Genomic DNA, 23811 nt, shown 5'->3' with positions numbered 1-23811 from the left:
TCATGGCTGATCAAACAAATTCATTGCCCCATTCCTGTTTTCTCTCCATGCCCTTTGATTCCTTTAGCCATAAGGGTCACATGTGACTCGCTTTTGAATATAGCTAATAAACTGGCCTCAACAACTTTCTGTGGTAGAGAATTCCACAGGTTCACAATTCTCTGAGTGAAGAAGTTTCTCCTCATCTCGGTCCTAAATGGATTACCCCTTATCCTTAGACTGTGACCCCTGGTTCTAGACTTCCCCAACATTGAGAACATTCTTCCTGCATCTAACCTGTCCAATCCTGTCAGAATTTTATATGTTTATATGAGATCCCCTCTCATTCTTCTAAATTCCAGTGAATATAAGCCTAGTCGATCCAGTCTCTCTTCATATATCAGTCCTGCCATCTCGGGAATCAGTCGCTATTGAGGGAGTGAACCTTCGCTGCACTCCCTCAATAGCAAGAATGTCCTTCCTCAGATTAGACCAAAACTGCACACAATATTCAAGGTGTGGCCTCACCAAGGCCCTGTACAACTGCAATAAGACTTCTCTGCTCCTATACTCAAATCCTCTCGCTATGAAGGCCAACATGCCATTTGCCTTCTTTACCGCCTGCTGTACCTGCATGCCAACTTTCAATGGTCGATGTACCATGACACCCAGGTCTCGTTGCACCTCCCCTTGTACTAATCTGTCACCATTCAGATAATATTCTGCCTTCCTGTTTTTGCCATCAAAGTGGATAACCTCACATTTATCTACATTATATTGCATCTGCCATGCATTTGCCCACTCACCGAACCTGTCCAAGTCACCCTGCAGCCTCTTAGCATCCTCCTCACAGCTCACACTGCCACCCAGCTTCGTGTCATCTGCAAACTTGGAGATATTACATTCAATTGCTTCGTCTAAATCATAAATGTATATTGTAAATAGCTGGGGTCCCAGCACTGAACCTCGTGGTACCCCACTAGTCACTGCCTGCCATTCTGAAACGGACCTGTTTATTCCTACTATTTGCTTCCTGTCTGCCAACCAGTTCTCTATCCACTTCAATACATTACCCCCAATAGCATTTGCTTTAATTTTGCACACCAATCTCTTGTGTGGAGTCTTGTCAAAAGCTTTTTGAAAGTCCAAATACACCACATTCGCTGACTTTCCCTTGTCCACTCGACTAGTTACATCCTCAAAAATTTCTAGAAGATTTGTCAAGCATGATTTCCCTTTCATAAATCCATGCTGACTTGCATCGATTCTGTCACTGCTTTCCAACTGCACTGCGATTACATCTTTAATAATTGATTCCAACATTTTCCCCACTACCGATGTCAGGCCAACCGGTCTGTTTTCTCTCTCCCTCTTTTTTTAAAAAGTGGGGTTACATTAGCTATCCTCCAATCCATGGAAACTGATAGAATGTTGGAAAATGACCACCAATGCATCCACTATTTTTAGGGTCACTTCCTTAAGTACTCTTGAATGCAGTCTATCAGGCCCTGGGGATTTATCGGCCTTCAATCCCATCAATTTCCCTAACACAATTTCCTGACTAATAAGGATTTCCCTCAGTTCCTCCTTCTCACTAGACCCTCGGCCCCCTATTATTTTCAGGAGGTTATTCGTGTCTTCCTTAGTGAAGACAGAACCAAAGTATTTGTTCAATTGGTCTGCCATTTCCTTGTTCCCCATTATGAATTCACCTGATTCTGATTGCAAGGGACCTACAGTGGTCTTCACTAATCTTTTTCTCTTCACATATCTGTAGAAGCTTTTCCAGTCAGTTTTTATGTTCCCTGCAAGCTTACTCTCATACTCTATTTTCCCCCTCCTAATTAAACCCTTAGTCCTCCTCTGCTGGATTCTAAATTTCTCCCAGTCCTCAAGTTTGCTGCTTTTTCTGGCCAATTTATATGCCTCTTCCTTGGACTTAACACTTTCCCTAATTTCCCTTGTTACGTTCCCCTTTTTATTTTTACGCCAGACAGGGGTGTACAATTGTTGTAGTTCATCCATGTGATCTTTAAATGTCTGCCATTGCCTATCCATTGTCAACCCTATAAGTATCATTCTCCAGTCTATCCTAGCCAATTCACGTCTCATACCATCGATGTTTCCTTTCTTTAAGTTCAGGACCCTAGTCTCTGAATTAACTGTGTCCCTCTCCATCTGAATGAAGAATTCTACCATATTATGGTCACACGAACTTTCACGCGGTTATGGCTGCTGTTGGTATTCTTGAGAGATTTGTTGAGGGTGTTGATTGGCAAGCCTTCATTGAGCGTCTTGACCAGTACTTCGTGGCCAACGAGCTGGATACGGAAGAGACCGCGGTCAAGCGCGGGGCGATTCTCCTCACCGTTTGCAGGTCCACGATATATGGCCTCATCAAAAATCTGCTAGCATCAAAAATCTGCTAGCACCAATGAAACTACGGAAAAGATATATGCAGATTTGTGCATGCTGGTTCGGGAACACCTCAAGCCGAAGGAGAGCATCTTAATGGCCAGGTATCGCTTTTATACGCATCATTGCTCCGAGGGCGAACTATGTCGCTAACCTAAGACGCCTTGCGGGACAGTGCGTATTTGCTCGATTTTTGGGGGAAATGTTGCGGGACTTTTTCGTGTTGGAATCGGCCTTGAGGTCATTCTTTGCAAACTGCTGTCTGCCGAATCCCGAGATCTGAGCAAGGCCATCATGATAGCCCAGGCTTTCATGTCCACGAATGATAACACTAAACAGATATCTTTGCAGCATCGAAGCTCACCGGCAAGTACTGTGCATAAAATAACAACTTCAGCAGGCAGAACTGTACATGGCAGGGCCTACACGCCTGAAGAGGCCTGACCTAGGATGACTCAGAGTCCACTGTGGGGCGTGGATGCCAATCCATTAACACCATGTTGGCGCTGCGGGGGTAATCATCGAGCCCATCAATGTCGATTCAAGCACTACGTGTGCAAGGGCTGTGGAACAATGGGGCACCTCCAACAAATGTGTGGAAGTGTTGTGACTCACCACGTGGCAGAATCGGCAGAAGATGACCGATCTGGCGCGGATCACGCTGAACGAGTAAGAGAGGCAACTCAACCTGAGGCTGAAGAGGAAGTGTATGGAGTACACACCTTCACCACCAAAAGCCCTCCGATTATATTGAAAGTCAAATTAAAGGGCATTCCAGTTTCCATGGAAATGGACACGGGTACGAGTCAGTCAATCATGAGCCAGAAGGCTTTTGAGAAACTGTGGGGCAACAAGGCACAAAGGCCCAAACTAAGCCCGATTCACACCAAGCTGCGCACTTACACCAAAGAGCTCATACCAGTCATTGGCAGTGCGGCAGTGAAGGTATCGTACGATGGAACTGTGCATGATTTACCACTATGGATTGTACCAGGTGATGGCCCAACGCTGTTCGGCAGAAGCTGGCTAGGGAAGATCCGATGGAACTGGGACGACATCAAAGCTCTGTCTTCGGTAGATGATGCCTCGTACGCCCAGGTGCTAAACAAATTCCCGTCGTTATTCGAGCCAGGCATCGGCAACTTCACAGGCGCCAAAGTGCAGATCCATCTAGTCCCTGATGCACAACCTGTTCATCACAAGGCCCGAACGGTTCCATATATGATGTGAGAGAAAGCCGAGATCGAGCTGGACAGACTTCAATGAGAGGGGATCATATCGCCAGTCGAGTTCAATGAGTGGGCCAATCCAATTGTTCCGGTGTTGAAAAGCGATGAGACAGTCAGAATCTGTGGTGACTACAAGGTAACGATCAACCAAGTCTCATTACAGGACCAGAACTCACTACCCAAAGCAGATGACCTGTTCGCAACTCTATCAGGGGGGAAATCGTTCACCAAGCTGGATCTCACCTCTACTTACATGACACAGGAGTTGGCTGAACCTTCTAAAAAATTGACATGCATCAACACGCACAAAGGACTGTTCATATACCACAGATGCCCCTTTGGGATTCACTCGGCTGCTGCCACCTTTCAGAGGAACATGGAGAGTCTGCTGAAATCGATTCCGTGCACTGTGGTGTTTCAAGCCGACATCCCGATCACTGGTCGCAACACCATCAAACTCTTGCACAACCTGGAAGAGGTTCTAAAGCGACTGGACAAAGTGGAACTCAGGCTGAAACGTTCCAAGTGTGGTTTCCTGGCCCTAGAGATTGAATTTCTGGGAAGAAAGATTGCGGCAGATGGCATCAGACCCACGGACTCCAAGATGGAGGACATCAAGAATGCACCCAGACCACAGAATGTGATGGAGCTGCGTTCATTCCTGGGACTCCTCAACTATTTTGGTAACTTTCTACCGGGGTTGAGCACTTTGCTGAAACCTTTACATTTATTGCTACGCAAGGGTGATGACTGGGTTTGGGGTAAATCTCAAGAGACGCCTTTAATAAGGCCAGAAACCTGCTATGCTCTAACAAGTTACTTGTATTGTATGACTCGTGTAAACGTTTAGTATTAGCTTGTGATGCATCTTCGTACGGGGTCGGTTGTGTGTTACAGCAAGTCAATGTGTCAGGCAAACTGCAACCGGTTGCATATGAGTCCAGAAGTTTATCCAAGACTGAAAGAGCCTACAGTATGATTGAAAAAGAAGCATTAGCATGCGTATAGGGGGGTTAAGAAAATGCACCAATAACTATTTGGACTCCGGTTCGAGCTCGAAACCGACCACAAGCCGCTCATTTCACTGTTCTCAGAAAGCAAAGGTATTAACACCAATGCTTCGTCCCGCATCCAAAGATGGGCACTAACATTATCTGCGTCTGACTCTGTAATCCGCCACAGACCAGGCACTGAGAACTGCGCTGATGCCCTCAGTCGGCTACCATTGCCCACCACCGGGGTGGAAATGGCGCAACCCGCAGACTTGCTCCTTGTAATGGATGCTTTTGAGAGCGAGGGGGTCACTTGTCACAGCTCGCCAGATCAGGGCCTGGACTAGCCAGGACCCGGTGCTATCACTAGTAAAAAACAGCTTCTTCAATGGGAGCTGGTCGGCGGTTCTCGGGGAAATGCAAGACAAAATTAAGCCGTTTTACCAATGCAAGGATGAAATGTCCATCCATTCAGATTATCTCCTATGGGGGAATCACATTGTTTTGGAAAAAAAAGGCAGGGAAATGTTCATACGCGATCTACACGGTACCCACCCAGGCATAGTCACGATGAAGGCTATCACCAGGTCGCAGTTTGGTGGATCGGCATTGACTCGGAACTGGAGTCATGCGTACACCAATGTAACACTTGCTCACAGTTGAGCAATGCACCAAGGGAGGCCCCACTGAGCCTGTGATCAGGGCCCTCCAAACCGTGGTCCAGGGTCCATGTAGATTTCGCTGGCCCCTTTCTAGGAAAGATGTTCATAGAAAACATAGAAACATAGAAACATAGAAAATAGGTGCAGGAGTAGGCCATTCGGCCCTTCTAGCCTGCACCGCCATTCAATGAGTTCATGGCTGAACATGCAACTTCAGTACCCCATTCCTGCTTTCTCGCCATACCCCTTGATCCCCCTAGTAGTAAGGACTACATCTAACTCCTTTTTGAATATATTTAGTACCGGAAGTATCCCTGAGTTCCCACGTGGTACAGGAGGAGCATATCACGTGACCGAGCTCCCCTGCCATGACTTAACCCTTAGATACACTTAAATTGGCAACAACAATGTTAAAAGTTACTGACTGATATAAAAAAGAAAGAAAAAGAAAAGCTACTCACCAATCACCAGCCAATCACTTACCCCCTTGGCTGTGACATCACCTTTTGATTTCTTTCTACTTCTTTTTTGCTTTTTCTCCCAGCTGGAGCTGTACAAGCCCCGCCTCTCTCCCCGGACTGCCCGACTGCTGAGCCTTTATAGGCCGCTGCCTCTCGCCGACTCCCGCCTCTCTCGACGCTCCCCGGACTGCCCGACTGCTGAGCCTTTATAGGCCGCTGCCTCTCGCCGACTCCCGCCTCTCTCGAGGTGTGGACGTTTACTCTAAATGGATTGAATGTGTAATAATGTCATCATGTATATCCACTGCCACCATTGAAAGCCTCCGGGCCATGTTCATCACCCATGGTTTGCCCGACGTCCTTGTTAGTGACAATGGACCATGTTTCACCAGCTCGGAATTCAATGAGTTCATGACTCACAATGGCATCAAACATGTCAGGTCTGTCCCGTTTAAGCCCACATTCAATAGTCAAGTGGAACGGGCAGTCCAAACTATCAAGCAGAGCTTGAAATGTGTGACGGACGGTTCCCTGCAGATCCAGTTATCTCGGATTCTACTCAGCTACTGGATGCGACCCCACTCACTTAATGTTGGTCCCCCTGCAGAATTGTTAATGAAGAGAGCACTCAAAACCAGGCTCTCCTTAGTCCACTCGGATCTCAATGATCATGTAGAAATCCGGTGTCACCGGCATAACGTGTACCAAGATCGTGCGGCTCTATTGCGTGACATTGAGGTTAATGACCTTGTGTTTGTTCTTAATTACATTCCTGGTCCCAAATGGGTTACTGGCTCTGTTTTAGCCAAGGAGGGGATAGAGTGTTGTCAAACTTTTGAATGGACAAAAAGCACTTGGATCAGACCAAACTGCGATTCACTGACAACCAACAATAGTTTGAAGAGGACATTACCATCATTGATCCACCAACACACATCAAACCAGCAAGCGACTTCGCGGTCAACCACGAGGATGAACCCACCATGCCCGACAGTCCGATCAGACCAGCCACACCGCAGTGCAGCAATGATCCGACCGACTCACCCATGCCAGGACTTCAACTCAGGCGATCAACCCGGGAACGTAGAGCCCCGGATCGCCTCAATTTGTAAATAATTTGTATCTAAGACTTTGGCAGGGGGGAGGGGAATGATGTTATGTATGGAAACTTTACCAGTGTGTAAGACTTGCCACCAGGGGGCACACCTGTGGGAGACCCAAGGGTCACCTGCACACCCTGGGCAAGCAGGTATAAAAGGCAGACTACCATGCTGCCTCCTCACTCTGGAGTTATAATAAAGAGGCCAAGGTCACAACAGTTTGAGCTTAAGATATACAGTCTTGTGGAGTTATTCTAAACGTAACACTTTCGTTATTAGAAGACACTACACAACAATTGCAAATTGAAATAATTTTTTTAAATTAAATTAACTAGAAATGTATTAATTATTGCAACACCCACCCACCTCCCAAACCCACACCCCAACAATAAAACAACAATAACAATAACAATATTAACAGTAGGGTACCTGCGGCCACATTTCCCTCCAGATCCTTTTCCCTCCCCGTATCTTAACTCCACCCACCCGTTTTGGTCCCCAGGTGGTACCGAGATGATGCTGGCGTGTAGCGGGCAATGTCAAGACTTCCTGCCGTGGTGGGGGTGATGGTGGCGTGATCGCCTGTTGGGGGGATGTTGGAGGGGAAGGCGAAGCTGGGGGATCGCCTTCCAAGTCAGAAGGAAGTGCTTCCTCCTGACTCACTTGTGTGCTGGTTCTTGTGGTCTGCGGCATCACGGCACGTTTGTGTGCAGTGCCGTGTTCCGCCAACAATGCATGCCGCAAGGCATTGGTGGCGGCGGTCTGCTCACACATCTCCATGAGCATCTGCTGTGACACCAGAGAGAAGGCCTCAAACACCTGGAGATGGTTGCGACTTATCGTGACGGTCTCCTTGCACAGTCGAGTCAAGCCCTTTATACGATTAACCAGGGTAGGTGTTTGCTCAACTCGCTGACTCGACCTCCTTGGGGTCTGCGAGGGCACTAATGTCCGCCTTGGTGTCACCAGCTGCACGCTGCTTGGTCCCGCTGCCTCTTCAGTCGAAGACGATGATGTTATGGCCACAGGTCCCACAGGTGACATTTCCGCTGGTGGGATGCTAGGGGCATCCTCCTCCATATCTTGGCCAGGATCAGTATATATCGGCTGCTCGTCCTCTTCCTCCTCCTCCTCCCCACCCGTGAGGACCACCTGCATTCGTGGAGGTGCAGGTTGAGGTCTTCCCTCGCTGAGTATCGGTGTTGTTGGACCTGCAAAACACCATTGAGCTTTTGAGCTTATTAGAATAGAAGTGTACGCATTCTTGCGCTGCGTTGGCATACGGAGCAGTATCAGCACTACTACAATAAGTGAGACCAAGAGACGTTACATAATAATGCATCATATGGTAGTGCATATGGTAGTACATCTATGTGGAATCCAATGACACAGAGAGCTGTGGCGCCTGGATCAGTCGGAGAGACAGAATGATTATGGGGAGCGGACACAGAAGGGGACATAACATGACATAATTCGTATATTATAATTAAATGATGTTACATTACTTTAACACTGTTTGACACCTTAGTCACATGACATCGGAGGGTTGTGCAACACCACGGGTGGTGGCTGAGCGACTGTGGGTCCCCATTAGTGCCGCTGCTCGCTCCTCGAGGTCGGTCAGGTGTTGGAGCTGAGCAGGGCCCCCTCCGGTGTGCCTCTGCTGCACCCTTTTGTAAGAAATCTTCCTCTGCAAATGTGAAATGAGCATGGCATAAGCTAATTGACTAGGTACTGTCATGGAAAGACAAAAAATTCCAACTATATATGCTAATAGGATTTTTAGCCACAATTGATGCACGGTTATAACAAAGATCGTGTTGAGGAGCTAATGCTTGACACAAACATCTCTCTCAACCACAGTCTCCATTAAACTCGGCAATGGCGGGAGCTAATGTCCAAAAGTGTCCCAGGGTAGACAGTGAGCAAGGGAAGCTCTCCCTCAGTCCATGCTGGGTCACGGTGTAAGTGACAGCAGCCAGAGAGCCTTAAAAAGAGCACAGGTTCATAGCCCTGTCCGGAACTTAACAGGGAGTATATGTAATACATGTATGAATAACAAGCATAAATTCAATGCTGGAGATTAATTATAATTAAAATTATAAATATAATTTGCATCAAATGCTACTTACTCTTGCCGAAGCTACTAAGCTGTTCCAGCATTTCCGGCACTGGTCGGAAACCCTCACCTCATGGGAAGCCGAGGAGACCACTTCGGCGATCTCACATCATATCCTGCGATAAACACAGGGTGGGGGTTTTCCGTGAGCACCACGGGATAGGCCCCACCTCAGCGACGAGGGCCCCATTCGCCTCATTGGAAAAGGGTTTGGCCCTGTTCCTCCCCCACCCCGCCACATCATGCATACTATGTTCAAATTTGGACATCTCTTTTTCTATCTTCCTTTTCCTTTAATAATCTGTAATATTCTCTTTCTCACTCTTTACTCGCTCCTCTCTGTCACTGCCTTCCTCCTCTCTCTCTATCCTCTCTCTCTCTCTCTCTCTGCCCCTCCCTTTGTCTTCTGCGCATGCGTGGATGACCCCTGACCTCGCGGAACGCGGGAAAACCTGTTACCAAAAAAAAAATTGCATGCACAGAAGGCCATTGCTAGGGAAGCTTTTGCCTTCCACATCGTTGGGCTATCGCTTCTCCCATTTCACATCATTGGGCTATCAGTGAACCGAAAATCGTGATCCAAAAAATGGGCGATGTTCCAGCGATCAGTAAGGCTGACACATCGCTAAGGCTGGAACATTGCCCATTTTTTGGGCAATAGCCAGCAAGGTGGAAAGTCTAGCCCTTTAAGAATTTCATTAAACTTCCATTTCCTGCGACTTAAGTTTAAAAAAATTAGCTTGATGATGCATATTTAATGTGTTCTTGACTCCCTCCAAAACTTCACATAAAAACAATGGCGTCTTTCTGCGCCGATTTTTTTAATGTGAGCTGGTTTTTTCTTATGTGCCCAGAAGGTTTTTCAGGAGTGGTCACATACGTTGTCCTAGGAGAATTGCAAGTTGGCCAACCTTGCACAAATCAGAAAAACTGGCGCAGACATCAGGTTTTGCCACCTATGACGCAAAAAAACCTAACCTAAAAAACGGTAACTAACTGAGTTACACTGGCGCACAAAGATTGGGGAAACATTGTGCTACGTCCTTACTACACAGTATAAATGCACACGAGGCCCATGCTTGAGAGAAGGTCAGTCTGTGTTTTGTCCTTTATTCCTTAGCACTCAAGTGATGAAGGTGGGTGGAGCTTCCCCTTTTATACCTGAAGGTCCAGGTTAGGAGTGTCTCCCATCTCGTGGTCAGTGTTCTCACGGTGTACAACTTAGGTCAGTTTATACATGGGTTACAATGCTGGTTGAATACATGACATCACCTCCCCCCCCAAAGTCTTATTGGGATCACAGGTTGAGTCTCTCTGATGGTTTACGCTCCCTTGTAGAGTGCCTGAGTTGGGGCTCTGGTTGTTGGGCGCTGGCCTGAGTGTCTGCTGTTTGCGGTGCCTCAGGCCTGTCCGGACTGCCCACAGTGATTGGGCTCTCCTCCCTTTGGTTCCTGTGTTCGGTCACCTGTGGTGGAGTGAACTCTACATCGTGTTCTTCCTCTGCTTCTTCTATGAGGTTGCTGAACCTCCTTTTTGTTTGATCCACATGTTTGCGGCAGATTTGTCCATTGGTAAGTTTAACTACCAGAATCCTATTTCCCTCTTTGGCAACCACAGTGCCTGCGAGCCATTTGGGCCCAGCAGCGTAGTTGAGGACAAATACAGGATCATTTACATCAATACACCGCGCCCTCGCATTCCTGTCATGGTAGTGATATTGTGACTGGCGCCTGCTCTCGACAATTTCTTTCATGGTGGGGTGTATAAGGGATAATCGGGTTTTGAGCGTCCTTTTCATTAGTAGCTCTGCGGGTGGAACCCCTGTGAGCGAGTGTGGTCGGGATCTATAGGCCAACAGGAGGCGTGATAAGCGGGTTTGTCGGGAACCCCCTTGGAATCTGAGCATCCCCTGTTTGATTATCTGCACTGCTCGTTCTGCCTGGCCGTTTGAGGCCGGCTTGAACGGTGCCGTTCTAACATGGTTAATTCCATTGCCTGCCATGAAGTCCTGGAATTCAGTGCTTGTGAAGCACGGGCTATTGTCACTGACCAAGATGTCCGGTAGACCGTGGGCGGCGAACATTGCCCGTAGACTTTCTACCATGGCAGAGGATGTGCTTGAATTTAAAATGTCACACTCGATCCATTTGGGGTAGGCGTCTACTACAACCAAAAATATTTTCCCCATGAAAGGACCTGCGTAGTCCACATGGATGTGTGACCAAGGCTTGGCGGGCCATGGCCAGGGGCTAATGGGGGCTTCCCTGGGCGCATGGCCGAGCTGGGCACACGTGTTGCACCTGCGAACACAAAGTTCCAGATCTGCGTCTATCCCTGGCCACCAAACGTGTGACCTGGCAATTGCCTTCATCGTGACAATGCCCGGGTGCCCATTGTGGAGTTCTCTGATGAACACCTCTCTGCCCATCTGGGGCATGACTACGCGGTTTCCCCACAGTAGGCAATCGGCCTGAATCGAGAGTTCATCCTTGCGCCTGTGAAATGGTTTAAATTTCTCAGGGCATGCCCTGTACGTGGCTGCCCAGTCCCCATTCAGGACACATTTCTTGACTAGAGACAATAGCGGGTCTCTATTTGTCCAGACTTTAATCTGACGGGCTGTCATGGGTGAGCCTTCGCTTCCGAAAACTTCAACAGCCATGACCATCTCAGCACCATGCTCAGTAGCCCCCTCAGTGGTGGCTAGTGGGAGCATGCTGAGTGCATCGGCGCAGTTTTCAGTGCCCGGTCTGTGCCGAATTGTGGAGTCATAGGCAGCTAACGTGAGTGCTCACCTCTGTATGCGGGCCGATGAGTTTGCATTTATGGCCTTGTTGTCGGCCAAAAGGGACGTTAGGGGTTTGTGATCTGTCTCCAGCTCAAATTTCCTGCCAAACAGGTACTGGTGCATTTTCTTTACCGCATATACACATGCGAGCGCCTCCTTTTCTACCATCCCGTAGCCTCTTTCTGCCTGGGACAGACTTCTGGAGGCATAAGCTACCGGCTGTAACTGACCCTTGGCATTGACATGCTGCAACACACACCCGACACCATAGGACGACGCATCGCACGTTAACACAAGTTTCTTACATGGGTCATATAGCGTTAACAGATTGTTGGAACATAACAAATTGCGTGCTCTATTAAAAGCCCTTTCCTGGCTGTCCCCCCAGACCCATTCGCGACTTTTGCGTAGGAGCACGTGTAGCGGCTCTAGCAGCGTGCTCAATTTGGGAAGAAAGTTACCAAAATAGTTCAGGAGCCCCAGGAACGAACGCAGCTCCGTCGTGTTACGGGGTCTGGGTGCTCTCTGGATCGCTTCCGTCTTGGATGCAGTAGGGCTGATCCCGTCTGCTGCTAACCTCATCCCCAGGAATTCTACCTCTGGAGCTAGGAAGACGCACTTCACCTTTTTCAGTTGCAGACCTACCCGGTCCAGTCTGCGTAGCACCTCCTCCAGGTTGTGGAGGTGTTCTTCAGTATCGTAACCCGTAATGAGGATGTCGTCCTGAAAAACCACCGTCCCTAGAATCGACTTGAGGAGGCTTTCCATATTTCATTGGAAGATCGCGGCGGCCGAGCGAATCCTGAACGGACATCTGTTGTACTCAAACAACCCCTTGTGTTTCGTGATGGTGGTCAGCTTCTTTGACTCACTCGCCAGCTCCTGGGTCATGTAAGCTGAGGTCAGGTCCAATTTTGAAAAAAGTTTGCCACCGGATAGCGTCGCAAAGAGGTCCTCCGCTCTCGGTAGCGGGTACTGGTCTTGGAGTGACACCCGATTGATGGTGGCCTTGTAATCGCCACATATCCTGACCGACCCATCCTCCTTGAGCACCGGCACAATCGGGCTCGCCCAGTCACTGAATTCGACTGGCGAGATGATGCCTTCCCTCAACAGGCGGTCTAATTCGCCTTCTATCTTTTCCCGCATCACGTACGGCACCGCTCTGGCCTTGTGGTGTACTGGTCTGGAGTCCGGGTTTATGTGAATCACTACCTTCGCCCCCATGAAAGTGCCAATGCCGGGTTGAAATAATGAGTCAAATTTGTCCAGGACCTGTGAGCATGATACTCGCTCCACAGAGGAAATTGCATTGACATCGCCCCATTTCCAGTTCATGACAGCAAGCCAACTCCTCCCCAGTCTTGCAGGACCGTCCCCTGGGACAATCCAGAGTGGCAACCTGTTCTCCGAATCTCTGTGGGTCACGACTACCGTGGCGCTGCCTAGCACCAGAATGATCTGCTTTGTGTAAGTCCGTAGCTGTGCGTCAATCGGCGATAATTTTGGCCTCCTGGCCTTGGATGCCCACAACTTTTCGAACTGTTTGATACCCATCAGGGACTGGCTGGCACCCGTGTCTAACTCCATTGATACTGGGATGCCATTGAGGAGCACTTTCATCATTATCGGTGGCGTCCGGATGTATGAACTGTATATGTGCTCCACATGAACTCGCTGACCTTCAGCTTCCAGCGATTTCCCCCAGTGTCCATTTCTGCAATTTCTGCAGGTATTTTGCTCATCTCTGCAAACTCTGGCTGAATGTATGCCTCCACGCCTCCAGCATGAGTTGCGGTTTGAAACAAAAGGTCCCTTGCCAGTCGATCGTCCCTGACTGCCCCTGTTATTGTCCTTGAGTGCACCATTAACAGGTGTTGATGGCCCCATTACTGGCCGCATTGTCCCTTGCAATGGCGTGAATCGCTGTTCAGCTTGCCATTGTCTCTGTTCAACTCCCCCTCTGGGTTCGACTACATGTTGGGGTATGCCTGACTGCCCTTGTCTGCCTGGAGAACTGCTTTAACAATGTTGAATCTCTGTCCCAACCATTCCTTAACACAGTACCTCTCGTCTGTTCTGCTTGTGGCCATGCTCGCGTGGTTTAAATCCCAGTTTCTTGTCGCCATTGATACGTCCTTACTACACACGAGGCCCATGCTTGAGAGAAGGTCCTGTCCTTTATTCCTTATCACTCAAGTGATGAAGGTGGGTGGAGCTTCCCCTTTTATACATGAAGGTCCAGGTTAGGAGTGTCTCCCACCTCGTGGTCAGTGTTCTCACGGTGTACAACTTAGGTCAGTTTATACATGGGTTACAATGCTGGTTGAATACATGACACATTGATTTTTTAATTTCAGCCAAAAAGAGCGGCGCATGGCCAAAAAAACGCCGCAATTCACTGGGGAAAATTGAGCCCATAAAGATGAGTGTATCTAAACCCCCAAGTCTCTCTGTTCCTCTACTCCTTTCAAAATGTTGTAATTTCCTTTCCTAACTCTTCCTCCCAACACGTATCACTCCCATTTCTCTGCATTAAATTTCATCTGCCATCTATTGGCCCAATCTACTAACTTGTCACAGCCTCCTAAAGTCATTCACAATCCTCTTCACAGTTAACCACACTCCCAATTTTTATGTTGTCTGCAAATTCTGATACTGTGGGGGAGAAATTGCCCCTTTTTAAAGGCTCGTTAGCGCCTCTTTGGGGCTCTAAGGAGACGGAGGAGACTTTTCGCCTGGGGGATGGGGGCGCTACCGCCTCCCAGGAAATTGCCCTGGGGGTATGCGGAGGCGGTGTCACAATCCCAGCTGGCTTTCAACCGAGAGGCTGGCACGAGCGGATGTCAAAGTCAGCTTTGCGGGTTTCGAAGTTGGCCGACATCCATTCTTAAAGGGAAGGCTGCCACATCGATTTTTGATTGCCGACTCTCAGGTCGGCTCCACGATGGCAGCCCTAGCGTGCCATTACTGTTGTGCTGCCATCGTGCAGGCCTCCACTCCATTTTGGGTGCCAGGCCATTAGAGGCTTTGCAGAGTGCGCAGCAGCTCTCCCCTTTAAGTGAAGGGGAGGGTTGTTGAAGCGCGTCAGCAGGTAGCGCTTGACTTACCACCTCAGGAGCACCCCGGAGACTGCCCCCAAAGCAAATGGAAGCAAGAGGTTGCTCTCTGCTTCCCTTGAGGGGCAGTAAGCTGAATTCAACGACGGGCGCAGGAAGCCTCAGTCCTAGATGGTTACCACCCCCAATCGGGGAACAGGCAATTTCATCCCCTGTATCCTTATACCCAATTCTGGATAATTTATATATTGAGAAAAGCAAGTCCAAACACTGAACCCTTGGGGGGACATTGCTTCCATCCTTCCAGTCTGCAAACTATTAATAGCCACTACTTTCTATTTTCTATCCTTTAACTTTCTATTTTCCATGATACTCACTCCCTTTAATACCACAGGCCTCAATTTTATCAACAAGCCTTCTTTGTGGCACTTTATCAAATGCCTTTTGAAAATCCATGTACACAACATCCACTGCATTTTTATTATCAGTACATTCCATTACTTCCTCAAAGAACTCTATAAAATGTGTCAGACATGATTTATCTTTTTCAAACCCGTGCTGGCTGCCCTCGATAACCCGGGACTTATCAAGTGAGTATAAATTTTAGCCCACATTATGCCCCTCAAAAGCTTCCCCACTGCTAATGTTAGGCTGACTGGTCTGTCGTTACCTGGTTTATCTCTTTCTCTCTTTTTGAATAGAAGTGTAACAGCAGCAATCCTCCAGTCCTCTTCTAAAGTCCAGAGACTTCCAAACCTAAGGGTGTTTAGGTGATTGTGCTCACAGCCACTGCTATCCCTCTCAGACTTCCCTCAACGTTCCAAGATTAAGGCATCGGGGCTTGGTGGTTTTTCCACTCTGAGCTACACCAGTTATTTTCAGCACGCCTTCCTTATCCTTTCTAAATGCTGCACTTCCTTGTATTGAACGCTTACAATTCTACTTCCAGTCTTTCATATGAAAACTGAGACAAAGCACTTGTTTAGTATCATCACCAATCCTTCATCCTCCAGAAGAAGATTTCCTTTTTGATCTCTCGTCATGCCTACCCATTCTTTAACTATTCTTTTATTTTTTAATAAAATCCTTTAATATTCCCTTTTATGCCAGTCTTTCTACATACGCTATCCAAACTTGTTCGATTTCTTTCTATATTTTATAAATTTGACTTATTTTGTATTATTTGCCTTCTTTTTTAAGTCTCACTTTAATTTGAATCTCTCTACTCAGCTTCACTTATTGGGACTGTTTCTCCTTTTGAACCATTCCCATTGTTTGTGCGCTGTGTAATTTGGCAATCCTTCTTTCCGTTTTATCTGGGCAAGTTCCCTTTTCATCTTGTTGTAATTGGCTTTTATCCAATCAAATACCTTTTATCTTTGACCTTTCCCTCTCCTTTCCAATTTTGATATGGAACCTAATTATGTCCTGAGCTGTTTCCCAGATATTCTCTGATCCTTACACTACCGAATCGCCCTATTCCTGGAACTAGATTCACAACAGCTTTCTTCCTTCTTCGACTGAAACCTATTGCCTGAACCCCTCCCTTCCTTTCCCACTTACCCCAGTCGATATTTGAATAATTCATCACCCATTATTCCCACTGTTTTTCTTGAGATTTTTTCTAAGTTGTTTTCCTATCTGTTCCTTAATCTCTTTCCCACAGTGTAAACTATACAGCTAATAGTGTTAAGTTCCTATTCCTTAATTTCAGCCAAACAGATTTAGGCTCTTGCTCCATCCCCTGTACTGACCCTCTGTTCTAATGCTGTTCTTTGATTAACACTGCACCCTCTTCTTTCCCCCCAATCTATCCCCCCTGAATGTTTAGCTGCCAATCCTGCCCTGCGTGTCAGCCGTGTCTCAGTTATTAGCACTCTCACCTCTGACTCACATCATTGTGGGTTCAAATCCCACTCCAGAGACTTGAACACATAATCTAGACTGACAATATTGTACTGAGGGACTGCTGCACTGTCGGCGGGGCGGTACTGAGGGAGTGCTGCACTGTGGGAGGGGCAGTACTGACAGAGTGCTACACTGTTGGAGGGAGAGTACTGAGGGAGTGCTGCACTGTTGGAGGGACAGTACTGAGGGAGTGCTGCACTGTTGGAGGGGCAGTACTGAGGGAGTGCTGGACTGTCAGAAGGGCAGTACTGAAGGAGTGCTGCACTGTCGGAGGGGCAGTACTGAGGAAGTGTTGCACTGTCAGATGATCGGTACTGAGGAAGCGTTGCACTGTTGGAGAGGCAGTACTGATGGAGCACTGTAGTGTCAGAGGGGCAGTACTGATGGAGCATTGTACTGTTGGAGGGCAGTACTGAGGGAGTGCAGCACTGTCGGAGGGGCAATACTGAGAGCATACTGCACTATTGAAGGTGCCTTCTTTCAGATGAGATGTTATGGCAGCCATGGTGACATCGGAGGGGGATCCCTCAGCTCAGGGCATCTCTGCTTGGCACCTCTGCCACTTGGTCCATCATTCTCCTAGTATGGGCAAGCGGAAGTTCGAGCCTGTGGTAGAGAGCTCTGACTGGGTCCCTTCCTGTTACACAGGCAGGGTATTTAAGTCTCAGGGACCTTGCAACTCCTGCATCCACGAACATTGCTCATTTCTGATCATCATCATCATCATCGTTGAACGTAACAGATATTGGGACAAACCTGCTCTTACCAGCTGTGACCAGGCAACTCATGTTACTCTGTAGCCTCAAACAAAATCATAGAATGGTGCAGAAGGAGGCCATTCAGCCCATTCTGTATGTGCCAGCTCTTTGATAGAGCTAATCAATTAGTCACACTTTGCTGCTCTTTCCCCATAGCACAGCAACATTTTCCCCTTGAAATATTTATCTAGCTCCCTTTTGAAAGTCATTATTAAGTCTGCTTCTATCACCTTTTCAGGCAGTGCGTTCCAGATCACAACAACTCGCTGTGTAAAAATAAATTCTCATCTGCTCTCTGGCTCTTTTGCCAATTATCTTAAATCTGTGTCTTCTGGTTACCAACCCTTCTGCCAGTAGAAACAGTTTCTCCTTATTTACTCTATCAAAACCCTTTATTATTTTGAACACCTCTATCAAATCTCCCCTTAACCTTCTCTGCTCCAAGGAGAACAACCCCAGCTTCTCCAGTCTCTAATATTACAAATTGTTTTCTCTGTGATGGTTTTAAATCTCTCATATCAAAGGCGCATAAATAGTTTTTAAAATATTTTCCGACAATCGAGTTTTGCAGTCAACAGGGAATGCCCGGAGCGATGTTATTATTTGCCCAGCCTCTTACTATTCTTGTGAGGAACCATTTTAGAACCAGTGGACAAGGAGCTGTTGGTGTTGTAAGTTTTGTGTTGTCGCTATGTTTAGGGGTTAATCTGATTGCTGCGGCCTGCAGGACATGAGCATAGCTCTCTGTGCTCTGCCGCTAAGAGAAGGGTATCCAAGATTCAGCACAGCAGCTCACTCCATCACAATGGACTCCTTATTTCAACACGGACATGTAATTGTAACTGATTTATTACTCCCACTAGTTCTAGAAAATTTAATGTATAGAAAGCTAAAATTGAAGATTAACCTGGTTACCATGGGGAAACAAATGTTTAATTATTGTACAGGCTATAAAGAGTTGTCTTGCCTTTTTATAACCATCAGTAATTTCCAATATTACATAGAATTACCTCGAATTTACAGCACAAAAATGGGCCATTCGGCCCAACTGCTCCATGTTGGGTTTATACTCCATACCAGCCTCCACCCACTCCTCTTCATCTCACCATATCAGCATATCTTTTTATTCTTTTCTCCTTCATGTGTTTATCTAGCTTCCCTTTATCCACATCTAACATATTTGTGTTTCTGTTACTCTGGATGATGTTTTAAAACAGTTGTGTTAATGTACATTTGTTAACTCAGTGCTGCATTCAACAATAAACAGGCAAAACAACCCAACCCTGTCAGGTTTAAAGGGACAAAAGGTTTCTTAAAGGGCAGTTTTGTGATGCCCACAGAATTAAATATGGAAGGGCAAATGTTTGCCAGGCAATTAAACAATGGTGCCAATATGCTGGTACCTGTACCTTAAACCAATGATTGCTTGTGAGATTGCTGCACTAGCTTTCTTGTGACGGATCTCGCATTTACTCCACAGAGTGGCTTGTACCTGTCAATATACTCGCGGAGATATTGTTAGCATTAAATTTGCCATTTACATTCCATTGTTGACATAATTGAAGAATGGATGCTCTTATGAAAATTAAACTTGTGGTTCTCATGGGCTGCAGTAACCCTGTTAAAATGTAATGAGATTTTTTATGCGCCTTGTTTTGATTTTTATTAAATAGAATAAGAGTATGACTAATTCCATGAGTCTAGACTCCGACAGAAGATTATTGATAGCGTCTTGTACAATGGGCCTCTATATGCAACCTTTAATGGTTTAATAATGCATTATACTTCAACCTAAAATACTTTTTACTCTTGTGCGTATTGTGATTATTGAAAACACCTGGATCAACCATTTATCAAGGTTCCACCTAAAAAGGTCCATTTCTTCATTAGCCTGTCAGGGAACTTCTTAATTCAGTTATCACCGAGTGCACTCTACCCATCTATTAATGGGATTGGTTAAACGCATGGACCATTTGCAGCAGCGAAGTGAAGTGCTGGGCCCTGAACACACACAGGCAGGCTATCTCAGTGGAATAGCTGAGATTGAATCCTCCAGCTCCGCCCCTCTGTCTCCAGAGTCAGGGAGCGGGCATCTCATAAGCAAGGGGTCAGCAGGCATCCGCACAAGTAAAGGTTCCTTTCAGGTACCTGTCTGCCTCATGATGCTGTGGCTCAGTGGGTAGCACTCTCGCTTCTGGATCAATGGTTGTGGGTTCAAGTCCCACTCTATGAGACTTGAGCATAAAATCCAGGCTGACATTCCCAGTGCAGCACTGAGGGAGTGCTGCATTGTCGGAGATGCTGTTTTGCAGATGGCACGTTAAACGGAGGCCCTGTCTGCCCTCTCGGGTGAACGTAAAAGATACCGTGACACTGTTGGAAGAAGAGCAAGGGAATTGTCCCTCAAACAACATCACTAAAACAGATTATCTGGCCATGATCTCATTACTGTTGTGGACCTTGTTGTATGCAAAGTGGCTGCCGTGTTTCCTATATTACAACAGTGACTATACTTCAAAAAATACTTCATTGGCTGAGAGGCTCTTTAGGATGTCCTGAGTTCTGAAAGGCGCTTTCAGGTCTTTCTTTCTTGCTGACATTGGGAGAGTGTTTCCCAGCTCTGTCCCCCTCCCCTTACCGAAATAAATCATTTGCTAACACCTTTGGCTCCCATTTGTAAGGGGGCTCAAGCTTAAATTCCTTCTTTTGGGGTTGTGATAATCCAGGTCAATTCCCTTGCCTGGACCATTCCCCCTCCCCTAATTGCACCTTCTGGAGATGGCATGCCTGATCCCGCTCAGCACACAGGCCTCCACTGTTATGCTGGGTTCTGTTGGCGTCCAATGAAGCTGCAGCCCCCAGTGTATGGAGCCCCATCCCTTATGCATCAGTTGCCATCTATGGAGTGGGAAGAGGTTACAGCTTAGGCAAGGCTTCTGAAAGGTTCTATGGAAGCCTTGGAACATGGGGTGTTGGGGTCTTGATAGCCTGTTGCAGTGGACTACTATCGGCATTCCAGCGTTCCAACGGGAATCCCCTCAGTGTTCCAGTGAGACTCGGACTCCCATCAGTATTCCAGTGGGGCTTTGCTGGTACACAAACCTGTGGCCCCCATATTTAAAGAGTAGCCTGAGTCTCCAGGAAACGACTACAAGTTTGACTCTTTTCCAGTTTCATCATTTAGCAGTGACATGCAAAACACAGAATCCAAAACCAAATGGAATCGAGCTCAATAAAAGAGATTACGATAAAATAATAGTTTTGTCCTAATTTTAAATGTTAAAAGTTAATTTTGTCTGAGAATGATACCGGGGATGAAGGATTTCAGTTATGTGGAGAGACTAGAGAAATTGGGGTCATTCTCTTTTAGGGGAAATTTAATAGAGACCTTCACAATTACGTAAGGTTTTCATAGAGTAAATGGGGAGAAACTGTTTCCAGTGACAGGAGGGTCGCTAACCAGAGGTCACAAACTTAAGATAATTGGCAAAAGAACCAGAGGCGAGAAGAGGAGAATTTTTATTTACGCAACGAGTTATGATCTGGAATGCACTGCTTGAAAGGGCAGTGGAAGCAGGTTCAATACTAACTTTCAAAAGTGTAAAGTCCTTACTCAATAGTATAAAACCACATGTGGCACATCCTGGGGACAAGGTCACACACAGACCTTAACTCTTTATTTACAGCACAAAGACAACCCAACCCTGCGTGGGACCTCCCTTTATATACCTGGGTGCCCAGGTATGGGGCAGTCTCCCACAAGTGCACCTCTTGTGGTCAAGGTGTGCATCAAGGTCAAGTGTGTACAGTAATACAGTGGTGTTACATACATGACATCACCTCCCCGCCAAAGTCTTATTGGGATCATAGGTCTTTCAGGTGGTCTACGCACCCTCGTGGAGTGCCGCAGTTGGGGTTCTGGTTGTTGGACACTAACGTGAGTGTCTGTCACCCGTGGTGATTCCGGCCTGTCCGGGCTGACCGTAGGGACTGTGCATTCTTCTGATTGCTCTTGTTGCTCGTTCACTGGAGGTGTTGTGAGCTCCATCTCATGGTCTTCTTCAGGTTCCTCCGTGTCGGTGCTGAACCATTTTTTTATTTGGACCAGATGCTTGCTGCATATCTGACCAATGTTGAGTTTTACCACAATGACCCTATTCCCCTCTTTGTCAATTACAGTACCCTCAAGCCATTTGGGCCCCATGGCGTGATTGAGGATGAATATGGGATCATTTATTTCTATACATCTCCCCCTTGAATTTTGGTCATGGTACCCGTTTTGGGACTGGCGCTTGCCCTCAACAATGTCGGTCAGGACTGGGTGAATGAGGGACAACTGAGTTTTGAGTGTCCGTTTCATTAGTAGCTCTGCAGGTGGGACCCCCATGAGCGAGTGCGATCGGGATCTATTGGCCAGCAGGAGGTGCAATAGGCGGCATTGTAGGAAGGGTCCTTGGATCCTGAGCATACCTTGCTTAATGATTTGGACCGCACGTTCCACCTGGCCATTGAAGGCCGGCTTGAACGGCGCTGTCCTGACGTGGTTGATGCCATTACCCGACATGAATTCCCGGAATTCGTAGCTTGTGAAACATGGGCCATTATCACTAACCAGGATGTCTGGCAAGCCATGGATTGCGAAGATCGCAGGTAGGCTTTCCACAGTGGTGGATGTCATGCATGAATTCAAAATGATGCACTCGATCCATTTCGAGTACGCGTCCACCACGATGAGAAACATCTTTCCCATGAACGGGCCCGTGTAGTCTACATGAATGCGTGACCATGGCCTGGTGGGCCAGGGCCACGGACTGATTGGGGCCTCCCTGGGGGCATTACCCAGCTGGGCACACGTCGTGCATCTGCGAACACAGTGTTCCAGATCTGAATCAATTCCAGGCCACCAAACGTGTGACCGGGCAATGGCCTTCATCAGCACAATGCCTGGGTGCTCGCTGTGGAGTTCCCTGATGAATGTCTCCCTCCCCTTCTGGGACATAACTACCCGGCTGCCCCATAGTAGGCAGTCGGCCTGGATGGAGAGCTCATCCATCTGTCTGTGGAAGGGTCTGACCTCCTCATGGCATGCTCCGTGTGCGGGCGCCCAATCCCCAGTCAGAACACATTTCTTAATCAGGGATAGGAGGGGATCTCTGTTTGTCCAGATTTTGACCTGGCGGGCTGTGATGGGGGAGCCTGCGCTGTCGAAGGCGTTGACAGCCATGACCATCTCAGCGCTTTGCTCCGCTGCCCCCTCAGTGGTGGCCAGTGGAAGCCTGCTGAGCGCATCTGCGCAATTCTCGGTGCCGGGCCGGTGCCGAATTGTGTAGTCATAAGCAGCCAGCGTGAGGGCCCATCGCTGTATGCGAGCTGATACGTTGGCATTGATAGCCTTGCTGTCTGACAACAGGGACGTTAATGGCTTGTGGTCTGTCTCTAATTAAAATTTCCTACCAAAGAGGCATTTTTTTCACACCATAGACACATGCAAGCGCTTCTTTCTCAACCATGCCCTAACCCCGCTCTGCTTGAGAGAGTGACCTGGAGGCATAAGCCACAGGTTGCAGTTGACCCTCAGCATTGCCCTGCTGCAACATGCACCCAACCCCATAGGACAATGCATCACATGTCAGAACCAATTTTTTACAGGGGTCGTACAGGGTCAACAATTTGTTAGAACAAAGTAAGTTCCGCGCCCGATCGAAAGTCCGTTCCTGACAGTCCCCCCAAAACCAATCGCAGCCCTTTCGCAGGAGCACGTGTATTGGCTCCAGCAACGTGCTCAAGTTCGGCAGAAAGTTCTCGAAATAGTTCAACAGTCCCAGGAATGAACGCAACTCCGGTGTGTTGCAGGGCCTGGGTGCTCGTCGAATCGTCTCTGTTTTGGATTCGGTGGGCCGAATCCCATCTGCAGCAACCCTCCTGCCCAGAAACTCAACCTCAGGAGCTAAAAACACACATTTAGACTTCTTGAGTCGCAGGCCTACCCGATCCAGTCGGCGTAGCACCTCCTCCAGGTTGTGGAGATGTTCCTTGGTGTCTCGACCCGTGATGAGGATGTCGTCCTGGAATATGATCGTTCCAGGAATGGATTTGAGCAGGCTTTCCATGTTTCTTTGAAAAATCGCGGCCGCTGACCGAATGCCAAACGGACATCTGTTATAAACGAACAATCCCTTGTGTGTGATGATGGTGGTCAGTAGTTTAGATTCGTCGGCCAGTTCCTGAATCATATAAGCTGCAGTGAGGTCCAACTTGGTGAACAGCTTGCCGCCTGCCAGCGTGGCGAAAAGGTCCTCCGCTCTCGGGAGCGGGTATTGATCTTGTAGGGACACTCGATT

This window comes from Pristiophorus japonicus, chromosome 1, assembly GCF_044704955.1.
Source record: "Pristiophorus japonicus isolate sPriJap1 chromosome 1, sPriJap1.hap1, whole genome shotgun sequence".
NCBI lineage: Eukaryota > Metazoa > Chordata > Chondrichthyes > Pristiophoridae > Pristiophorus > Pristiophorus japonicus.
Note: the sequence above shows the minus strand (reverse complement) of the source record.